This window comes from Dunckerocampus dactyliophorus, chromosome 8 (genome assembly GCF_027744805.1).
Source record: "Dunckerocampus dactyliophorus isolate RoL2022-P2 chromosome 8, RoL_Ddac_1.1, whole genome shotgun sequence".
In the NCBI taxonomy this organism is placed as follows: Eukaryota; Metazoa; Chordata; class Actinopteri; order Syngnathiformes; family Syngnathidae; genus Dunckerocampus; species Dunckerocampus dactyliophorus.
The window spans coordinates 17,117,501-17,127,559 of NC_072826.1; the positions used below are offsets into that span (position 1 = coordinate 17,117,501).

At 39.1% G+C, this 10,059-nt stretch overlaps 1 protein-coding gene across 2 annotated transcripts in view; it reads right to left on the reverse strand.

Annotated features, from left to right (window-relative positions):
• Nucleotides 1-1,669, reverse strand: part of eya2 (EYA transcriptional coactivator and phosphatase 2) — a 33,894-nt gene extending 32,225 nt beyond the window's left edge. For both annotated transcript variants that reach the window (XM_054785038.1, XM_054785037.1), the window contains exon 1: nt 1,499-1,669. The gene's annotated coding sequence lies outside the window, so the exon portion shown is untranslated. The remainder of the gene's footprint in view (nt 1-1,498) is intronic.
• Between the last annotated feature and the right edge of the window lie 8,390 nt (nt 1,670-10,059).

The window sequence follows — 10,059 nt, forward strand, 5'->3', positions numbered from 1 at the left end:
GCGCCGCCATCTGGTATATAACAAAATATAAAATAAATATAGAAATTAACTGCGATTGGGTGTCGACCAGTCCAGGGCGTACCCTGCCTCTCGCCCAAAGTCAGCTGGGTGGGCCCAGCATACCCCTGCGACCCTAGTGAGGACAAGCTGTATAGAAAATGAATGAATGAATAATTTGTATTAATGTATTCATTCAACATAGCCACAATGGCTTGAAAAGAAATACACTCCCCAGTATTTCTTCAGGGTTAAACTGTCAAAGAAATACACAGAAATGTGTGGTCATTTTATAGACATGAGGTTAATCAGCGTGCAGAAATATGTAAGTGTATTTTAATGCTTGTAAAAACACAGAGAAAGTTAGTTGGTGTGGTGGGGTGGGGGATTGGGGGGGACGCATGAAGGGGGTGCTTGAAAGATATAAATACGGGCCTTTGAAAGTGCCCCTAATTTAGTTAATGAGGTTCCCTCCTTGGCTGCATCATTGCACTGTTCAACACTTCATGTAGAAAAACTAAAGAATGAGGTGGGAGGGAACACCGCAAGGACTTTTTATTATTTTGTATTAACTTGTATTCTTTAATTTGATAACCTTGCCTTCTATTTTACCACAATGTTATATTACCTCATCATTTTCCTATGCATTTTAATTAGCAAAGAGTACATTTGTACATTTGGGGTACAGGAAGTGAACAAATATATTGCAGTTGATGTGAAACGGATGGGGGGTAGGATTAAATAAGCTTTGCTTCTTCCTACTCCTTTTTGGACGTGTACAACTGTGAACTGCAATATGTCATGTATTCCAATGTAACTTGTATGCATGTTCAAAATAAATAAAACCAATACCATCACCATATATTGTTTTATTATCTTTTATTATCTTATTTTTTTTTTTTTTTAACTTTTTTTTGTTATTCTCTTTAATAACATTCTACATGTCTTCACCCTGGAAGACAATTGATCTGTTATTGGTGAAATAATTGCATATATTTATACCTACAGCTCCTCGTATGTAGTTATACCAGTGCAATAGGTAAAACAATATGCTTTTATAAAAAGCAATAAATCCACTAATATCGATTTATGACGCTATGATTTGCACCTTAGCGCCGCCACATTTTACACACAAGTTGTGGATATATGTACTTTTTTGTGTATTGTGTGTGTTATTGTGTGTGTGTTTTCTTTTCTAATGTATGTTCTGTAACATAGTGTGAAAACGTAGCTATATTCTGATATCAGGATGGTAAGAGGTCATGGCAGAAATATTTAAAATGTCAGGTGAAGTGTCGGGGGTTTTATGAAGGCAATTTAACATTTAAGCGTTAGAGTGTGTAAAATTAGGGAGAAGAGCTTTTTAGTAGTGTCTGAATGTCAGTTAGAAATAATGTTTTCAAAGCATCCAATTTGGGTCCAGTAAAATGTGTAGTCCTCCCTAAACCTACACAATATTTAGTCAGCATTTTAGGAAAAATGAAAGCATTTTGGTGCTTACCATCATTCTGCAGCAAATCCGATTATCCATGAGCAAAAAAAGGTCAAATGTTTAAAAAACAACAATAAGAAGGTGGGCGCTCCACTGGTGAGTTCGTCTTTAGTCTGCCAAGTCTTCCTCACGCAAGTCTTCCTCCAGCAGCAGCAGCAGCAGCCTCTGCAGCCTGTTTGCTTTGGCCGAGGAGGGGAAGTCATGTTAAGTAAATGCATGCACTGCTCCTCCTCCTTTCCTTCCTCCTCCTTCTCCTCACCATGCTGCTTCTTCTTCTTCTATCTGCATTTTCAATCTTTGTTTGGTTAAGAGCTCTTCAGCAAGCTTGTTTACACAACTAAGAAGCTCTCAGTCCACACTCGAGATAGATAGAATGCTAAATAACTCCTTACTGTGTGTGAGTGTGTGCACGTGTGTTTGTGTGTGCTTGTCTTCGTCCATTCTACTCTTTTTCAACAATTTTAAATAAGTGTCAGAGGTCCCACAATAGTGTGTTGGAAGTGCTTGAGCCTTGATGCTGGTATTTAGACAGTTTAAAAGTGCTTTTAGTAAGCCCAATTGGGAACACGCCGTTTTGTGTGTGTGTAGCTTTAATGCTAATGAGCTGTGTTTGTCCGCGCGTGTGTGTCTCCAAGAAGCGCTATTGTGCGCTTTATCAACTTTTTACATATACACTGTAACTCTGCACTTGTCCAACATAATACAGTGGTGCCTTGGTTAACGTCATTAATCCGTTTCAGAAAGTCCGACTCAAACCAAAACGGACTCTAACCAAAGCAAATTTTCCCATGACAATAATGTTAATCCAATGAATCTGTTCCAGACACACAAACATGTTAACACAAAACACATTTTAATAATTACAGTTTTAAATGCAGAAAATGATGCAGAAAATGATGCAAAAATGATGCAAAAATGATTACAAATGACAAATGAATGGACAACCGAACATTTAACATCACTTTTACCCAGTTTTGTTGGAACCCCCCCCCACAAAACCATCAATTACCAAAATAAACACATTATTCTGCTGCAACCATAATTTTCAAAAATGGGAAAAAATATATCAAACTAAATATCAACATTCTAGAACCAATAAACACGTACCTTGCCGCCGGCAGTGACGTCATGGAAGTGCGCCGGCGAGGATGCTTGTGCTATGTTTGGCTCCTTGCCGCGAACTTGCTATGGTGAATGCTTATGTTTTGTTGTTGGAAGCAGAAATGAAGAAATGCAGAAATGCAGAAATGCAGAAATGCAGAAATGGCGGTCTCATCCAGCCAGAGGTGGCTCAGAGGTGGCGTTATGTCCACGAGGAAGGATGTTGTTCCTTCATGATGTCAGGAAAAGCTGCAATTTCAAAAGTGAGCATTTGAGCGCCTCTTCTCTCAAAAGCAGAGTAAACAAGTGAGATGATGAGTTGGTGCTCATAAACACGCTCTAGGGACACATATTACTAGTAAAACATCATTAAAAAGTCGCTGTTGCATACTAGGGGCACTTTAAATATACCTTTTATTGCCCAGACCTTCAGATATATAGCAGTCCTAGTCTTATAGTAAGCTTATGAAAATAACAGTTGGGCCATGATCTTAGCCCACCGTGATGGAGTTCCACTCCATCCCTGGTCACAGTGGGGAGGACTGATGGGGTGCTGGGTGTGTTTACTGGAGACATAGAGATCTTTTGCTATGGGTTCTGTCAACTTGAAGTTCAGTCTCATCAGGTTTCCAGGGGGTTTAAGTCAGGATGAGTCCAGCACCTACAAGGGGCCCTGAAAACATTTAAGCTGAAAAGGGCCACCTTGTTTTTTTCTTTTCATGGGTCTAGTTATCTGTACCTCTGACTGCTCTTTTAAACAAACTCATCAGTGCTTTAAAACTAATACGTAGCCAAACTTAACTTTTTAAGTGTACAGTATTTGATATTATTTCTTTGTGCTTTGCCTCACAAGACAGATTTGATACTCTTATGGAATCATATGCTAACCAAGTGAATCTTCATTTTGGAGTCTGCACACCACAGTATTACGATTTAATCATTTGTAATGATGATAAAATGAAGACTACAACATTTTCAAAAATCTCTTAAAATGAATATAATGCAGGTTTGATATTTTTAATAATACCATTGCCCTGGAAAGATAATTAACACGTTGGTGACTCAGTCTCTGTGAAAAATAGATAGTGGTTCTTTTAGAGTTGGGACACTATGGACAGATTCCAGCCAGGGAGTCCTCTAATCATCTTTATTATGTGTGTGTGTGGTTTATCTGTTCATCCAATGCACACAAAGCGATGAGTAACTCAGCATCTGTCACCTTCCTTCCACTTTTCAAGCACTGCGCCATGCGCTGATGAAGCGTTCAAGCACACTGCCTATTTTTGGAGAGTTGGAGGGTTGCAGGGCAGGTCGCAGGGGGAATGACTTAACGAAAAACACATCACAGAAAAAAGGCTGCGTCAGTGTGTGTAATGATGATTGTACCTGCTGCTGAAGTTTACAGTAAAGTTCAAGTGACACATCTCTAACCGCCCACTTTTTAAAGTAACGTTTGTAACGGACCAGAATGAAACAGTGTCCATGTGGCTCCTGTGATATTAAATGTTCATTTGTCAGTCATATGTATTTTGCATTGTTTTCTGCATGTAAAACTATAATTATTCTCTATAAAATGTGTTTCGTAGGGGTGTTGCGAGATCTCGTCACATGACAGATTAAAACGTGATGAGATTTCTCGTTTGGAGAAAAGCTGTATCGTGAGATCAGGGCAGCCAGAAGCCAACCAAGACTGCGACCTGTGGCATCGCCCCTATGAATGATACGAAACGTAATATGGAAGTGGCAGTGTGCAAGGCATTATTGGAAGCGCACATTGCACATTGAGTGCTTAAGGCACACCTTGCAATCCAACCTACCTTGGTGTTCACATAGTCAGCGTCAGTGAGTGATGTGTGGCGTTTTTTTCCATCTGGGCTAAACAGCTGCTTGCTACTTGTTGATGTCCAAGAAGAAGCTGTAGTAATTTTATCAAATTTGACTTAACATTTGTCAGATCAACTCACATAGATGTTCGGACTTGTCTGCACCTTTAATCATAGAGTGGTTCTATTGACGCTCATTGCATTTGGCTCAGCCCCAATCAAGAACCGGTGATCACTGGTTCTGTTTCATAACACACATATACCGTATTCGAGACTGTAATTCGCACTTTTTTTCCATGGTTTGGCTGGTCCTGAGACTTGTACTCTGGAGCGATTTTTTTTTTCACACTGACAGCCACGAGAGGGTGCTCTAGGCTTTTGTGCCCGTGTTATGTAGTGTACGTATCATTTTGTTACACTTCAATGCCCCTAGAAGGAACTAATGTGTAATGTGGCATCTGTGGAGTATGTCTCTTGTGTATGGAGGAACTGTCAGTTGTGCTGTAGCTATGCTAGAGACAAGATGTTGCTACCCGCTCTGAAATAAATAAGTAATAAATAAGAGATAAGTTTCTTGCTTGTTGATATATGAACATATCACAGCCAGTATCTGCTACTCCTATCATTCAATGTAAACATCAATTTATAGGCTCCGTTCACACTGCAGGTAATCCCAATTTGGATTTTTTGTTTAAATAAAATTTTTGATGTGGTCGTTCACATTACCATACAAATGCGACTTAAGATGAACGCATCTGGAAAGTGCTGTGCATGCGCAAAACGCAAGCCATCACTCGCATATCCGTGTGTTTACTGTAGTAAAGATTGTGTGCTCTAGTGATGTGCGATATTATTGATTTAATTTTCGACCCGATAATTCAGGTTGGTATCGGCGATACCGATCCGATGGTATGTGGAAACTCACCTAATGTTTCTGGTACATTTGAAAAAGTAGTGTACAGTATTTTTTTCGTGTCTGTAGTAGTGGACAGTATTTCAAATCATAGCGTAAAGAATACAAGACATCGTAATAATTTATTGATTTACTTTAAAACCTGAAGTGTACTGAGGCAGTGGAGTGTGCAATATAGCCAAGCTAATATACAACATCAGAAAAAACAAACGACAAAATAATACGTCTGAAGTATGAAAAGTATCACTGTTTTGATCTCAGAATCGACTTTAGAGCCAGAAGAGCTGGTATTGGAAGGATCGATATTTCAGTATTGATCCGCACATTGCTAGCGTGCTCTCCTTAACGCGTTTGTGGCAATTTCAAGGATTTTGTGCAACGAGAGTCAATATTTTCTAAACCAAATGTTTCTGTGTCGGAGATTAAGATGAAAAATCACAAGAACTTTTGCTATGGCGTTTCGTAGACAACTTGCTGCCATGTGTGTTCCAAGCCTTTCCATGACTGCCTACATCCGTGAGTACCTTTAAAGTCTCGGGCTATGTTCACACTGCAGGTCAATTCCGATTTTTTTGCCTATATGTGACCTGTATCAGATTTTTTCATGTCAGTGTAAACAGCACAGTTCCGATTTTTTCAAATGCAACTCAGGCCTCATTCGTATAAATCCGATATGTATGCGATGTGACTACAGTATGAACGGTCAGGTTGCATATATCCGACCTATACGTCATCGAAAGGCATGTAAGCAGGTACTCACGAATGTAGGCAATCATCGAAAGGTGTCACATAAATAAAACCAATTACGGAATTATTTGTTTGGAAGATTTCGCCGAGTAAATAATTCATATCTGTGCCAAGTTGAGTAGAAGTGGTGATAACTTGAGACTTACTTTGTGGTTTTCCTACGTTTGTTTCCTTAGGCAGTATGCTAAACACTGTTACATATAACGTTACATTCACCTACCCTCATGTTTGTATTCCTCTCGCCCTCACGTTGCCAAGTTCTTGTCGTACCGCTTATCCCGGAAGTTATAATAATAAGACTTACGTGACATTTACGCAACATCATGCTTAACCTTAAACTGCAAGACGTTGGTCATTGTTTAAAAAAGTGCCATAGGATGCAAAAGAAGCCAGATGACACATGTTGGTGTGTCAGAGGGACCGCCAGCTGCTTGCATGATAGACAGATGGCCAGTCAGAGGAAGAAGGAGACAATGGCAGCTTTTATTTCTTCTGCGCACATTCCACTGGAAGAAAGGCCCGAAAGTGACTTGTTCACCGTGTCTGGGTGGCGATGCTTCCCGTTGATGTTGTCATTTCGTAAAACGAGATCTGGAAAGCATTTTTTTTTCCCTAAGTCAACATGGTAAGACCAGATTTCCTGTGAAGCATACGTTCATTGTCACTTTTCTATTTGCATCAACCTACAGTAGGCAAATGGATCGATACCAAAATATCAATACTACCAATACCAAGGTTACTGGTATCGATTCTGATTTTGCAATATCAATGTTTTGACACATTTGGGATGAGATGTGTGTTAGGGAGAAGCAGTTAAAAAGAATCATATGACATTATCTAATTTAAGCTGTGCTGTGTTGATTAGAAATATCAGTTTCTTAATGATGCCATGTTGACAGGAACTACTTTTCCTTCTGCCTGTCAATGTAAATACAGTAATCCCTTGTTTGTCCCGGTTAAGTGGTTCCAGACCTGACCGCCATAAGTTAATTTCCACAAAATAGGATTCAATATTAATACACTGAATATTTTTGTAGTTAGAGCATAGACAACCTGTTTTACTTTGTAAATATGATTGAAATATCATATGATATGATATAATAACACCCCTATAGTCATCTTTACACTCATATTACCCAATATATTAGATATAATCAGAGAAAATAGGACATTTAACGACATAAATAAGACTCGTGCGTGTTTCAATAAATGTCTTTTCGGCACAAAGTGACGTTAGAGTTTCAGAGTTGAGTTTTAGCTGAACTGTTAGTATTATGATGATGACGATGACTATTATTATTATTATGTTATTATTGTGCCTGTTGCGAGATAAATAATTATAAAATGATAAAAGCCTGTCGTTGGCGATCAAGTCTGGTGTGTGTTACTAGTGACACTTAGTGGCCAGTATAGACTACAGTTCATAAACATCTTGTATTTGTATAACTGTCCATCCATCCATGCCACTTATCCTCACTAGGGTTGCGGGTATGCTGGAGTCCATCGGGCTTCGGGGCGACAGGCGGGGCACACCTTGGACTGGTCGCCAGCCAATGGCAGGGCACATAAAGACAAACAACCATTCACACTCACATTCATACCTATGGACAATTTAAAGTCGCCAATTAACCTAACATGCATGTTTTTGGAATGTGGGAGGAAACCCGGAGTACCCGGAGAAAACCCACACACGCACGAGGAGAATATACAAACTCCACACACAGATTCCCAGGTCTTCTCGATGTCCTGACTGTGTGGCCAGCATGCTAACCACTCAGCCACTGTGCGTCCTTAACTTGTATTTTACTTTATTTAAAACATTTTTATGCTGGAAAATGCTTAATTTTGGCCAAGAACATTTGCTCAAATATACAATTTATAGATGAATAATAGGCCCTACTCAACCACAAAACGGTGATCATTTATTAATGAATACATTTAGGAAAAAACACAATAGAGTGAGGGGCTGATGTTCGAACCACAATGGAGTGAGGGACGACTGTATCTGTTTTAAAAAAAAATACTGAAATCGAACTAGTATCGTATCTAACTGTGGTGTTTTATTTGTATCTGGTAGTGGATTGTTCATTTATTTCTGTTGTCTTGCCAAAGTATTGGCATTGGGGTCAGCGATACCAAGCTCTGTTTTTGACTCGGCATCTCGCCCATCACTAGTGAAGGAAAAAGCTGCTTTAAATGCATTTTGTCAACTGATACCGTTTTCAAGCAGCCATTCTTAACTGGTGGGTTGTGACCCAAAAGTAGGTCATGGAGCTGTTTTCAATGGGTCGCGGGTCTTTGCCGTCTGTTCGACACACAGCTGCAGATGTCTGCTGGAGAAGAGCGCGCCATAAAGAGAGAGAGTCTGTGTCCCTTTAAATGTAATTTGATACGTTTGAGTTGAAAAATGTCCAGTTTGGGTCACCGCTTGTCATTGAGGGGTGATGGTGGGTCCCACAGCCAAACCAGTTGAGAACCACTGTTGGATTTAAAGATGCAATGTATGAATGGGAGTTTTTGTTTTGGTTGAAAAGGCACAGAACATTCTGAAACCTGCTGCACCGATTTGAATAGAGTGTTGCGTAACTTTGTAATTTCATCTTTGGCTTCCGGTGCACCCCTCCACATGATTTTTTAGTAAATCGATAAAGTCGTTTTCAGGTATATTGGGAAGTATACAAATGCGTGTTTTCCAAAGGTGGAATAATACAAACACCAAAGCTCTTTCAAGTAAGGCCACAACACATCTTGATAGTTTTTGTGATACATTTGACTAAATGCCTTAAGCAATACCCCCCCTCCCCCCACCGCCCACCCCCATCCCACCCAAAAAGGGTTTGCTTTTATTCTGAAAGGTCAACAAAACCAGCTGGTACCGTAGCCCTCTGCCCCCCTCCACGGGTGCCCTCATGGATCCATGTCTGGCCATCCTGCTTCCTTGCGAGCTCCAACACACTGGTGCTCATGTTACAGAGTACACAGGGAGACAATGGCGTACAATCGCACACATCCACTCGTGCCATTACACAAACAAGCCAGAACGCAAACACCTGCGTTTTGCCTCCTCACTTTTGAGGGGAAATTATGACATGTGACATATTTCTTTCCTGCAGAACATCAGATTTTGTGAAGTGTGCGTGACCTGTTTTGGTAACCTCGGAACATCGTTGTTTGCCTTGTCAGCAGCAGGTGATAACCTTCAGGCTCTCTTTAAGTCGGATACCAATTGATGAGGACACATACAGAAATATTCTATTTCGTCTGAAAATGAGGCTCTGCTGAGGGTTCAAGAGCAGCAATCAATATATTTACAATCTAAATCAGGGGTGTCCAAACTTTTTCCACTGAGGGCCACATACTGAAAAATGAATATTTTGTAAACCAACACATGTAGATATGTTAAGATGTTATATATACTTCAAGGAAAAACTGCATCTCAGCTTTGTGATATAGGTGAAAATGTCTATTATTAGTATGCGCTTCGGTCTTTGCTCTTTTTTCTTCAGTTTTGCTGTTGTTTAAATGTTCTTCTTAAATAATCTTTGGAAATGTTCTTTTTGACTTTTTACCCAAACTAATTTTCCAAAATTTACAATTTTTTTGTTTTTTATGTTTTTTATGTTTTTTTTTTTTTAAATAATATTACAACTTTAAAAATTATCATATTTTTTCTTTAATATTTCAACTTTAGGCTACTAAAATGACATTATTTTTCCTCATAATATTATTAGTTTATTCTCGTAAAATTGCAGCTTTTTTTCTCGTCAGGATAAGACTTTTTTCCTAATATTTTGAGTTCATTCTTGTAAAATTACTGCTGTTTTTGTCATTACTGCTGTTTTGGTTCAAGAATATTCCAACTATTTAAATTTTCTTCTTGTAAATTTTCTTCTTGTAAATTTTCTTCTTGTAATTATGGCTTTACTCCCATAATAGATTGAACATTTTGAACATTGAAACACAACTTTTTCCACAACCTACTAACG